We start from the raw sequence: 1,679 nt of genomic DNA, 5'->3' as shown, positions 1-1,679 counted from the left end.
TTCAAATTAATTTCTTTACTAATTCGAATTTTCTCTTACATCTTGAGCTTGTGTGTCGCAGGATACCCCAGGATAGTTCTTGATTACTTTTTGTTAAATAATTCGTTCTTATTGTGAAATAGGAGCACTATTTATAAATCTGTAATAAAAGACGTGGGGAAATTCTGTCTTTTTTAAAGACAATACTGTTGACCGGTTTATATAATACACCATTATGCGCAGTTAGGTTTTTGTTTAAAACGCTTATTGCATGGAGGGTTGTCTACAATACCAGACGGTTTTAATTGTGTTACTATATATTTTACAAAATGGACTTTTGGCCAGGCTTGAGGATCAAATACTGCAATAATAAATGCAAGTCGATAACAGCGAGTGTTGACGAGTCGTTTTGGTGCGCAAAATAATGCAAAATAATCGTTCAAATTTAGAGTGCTTATAGTAACTAAAAATAAAAAAAGTCTAACGGTTAGTTGACCATAACGAAATAGAAGATCCCATTGAACAGGCACAGGGTAAAGTTAGGTTTTTGTTAAATAAGAGGAACACACATTTTTCATTTAAAAATATTCAGTCATGTCGGTATTCGCGCCGCTGATATACCGAACAAATATTTCATACTCCGTACACTTGTGGAAATAGTTATTGTTACATGCTTTCAGTCATATCAGAGTTTGAAACCCAATACTTTAAAAATATGCTGTTTGGCGGGTTCTCGCGGAATAAAATTTGGAATACAGGGCCACTCCCTGTAATATGCTTTACAAGCTCATAAACTATATGATTTTCCAATACTTTTATAGCGCTCACATTACCATTCATTCGTGCCTCTACTATCAACAATTTCAGATTCATTACCTCTTTTAATATTTAAAATTCCGACATAATTATAAATAGAGGTACTCAACTGGAGATGAACTCGAAGTTAACGTTTGTTGATTCTGACATTCCCTATAATGGGCGCGCTGGGTATTCAATATAAATATGTAGCTAGAAATACCATCATCCCAATTTAAATCTTTCAATTCCATCTACTAAATTATTCAATTTTGAACATGATTTGTACGTCCCATTCTTCGTAATTTAAACATATTCTTCAATGCGCTTTCAGCTGGCCAATGTTCTTTTGAATGATTTACGACACATTGACTGAACTACGAAGCGGAAATGGCATTAATAAAAAGGCAGTAACCTGAACAAGCCGATATATTATACAGGCCATTCAAAATTATGGTTACTTCTATCGATCGAAATTTTTTGTTGTACAGGGTTATTCACGCTATACGGCACCGACGTTTGCGGTTAGCTCGTTTGTTCTTTGCAAAGTATTATTTGATGAATCCACACGCCGCACATTTTCAAAATATTTTTGTAATGTACAGAGTGTCCCAAAAGCCCTAAAAGTATCAAAGTTGTGTTTTTGTAAATGAAATACCCTACGATCCGCACTTGACTTGTCTATGGCGCCAAACTTGTCTATAACACCCTTAACGTGAAGTGCCATCCCTTGGTTCCCAGGAACTGAACACCTACTTGTTCAAGTGTGCGAACCATACATGTGTAGATTAGATAATAACCAGATGCGTTTTTGGCAGTAGGTTAAGGCTAGGATTTCGTTTACATTTTTAAGGGTAGCTTTTAAGTCAGGCAGTCAGCTGAAAACCACCAAAGAGTTTGGTACA

This window comes from Dendroctonus ponderosae, unplaced genomic scaffold, assembly GCF_020466585.1.
Source record: "Dendroctonus ponderosae isolate FM_Combo_2020 unplaced genomic scaffold, Dpon_F_20191213v2 Dpon_F_20191213_2, whole genome shotgun sequence".
Classification (NCBI taxonomy): domain Eukaryota; kingdom Metazoa; phylum Arthropoda; class Insecta; order Coleoptera; family Curculionidae; genus Dendroctonus; species Dendroctonus ponderosae.
This window is presented reverse-complemented; position numbering follows the sequence as displayed.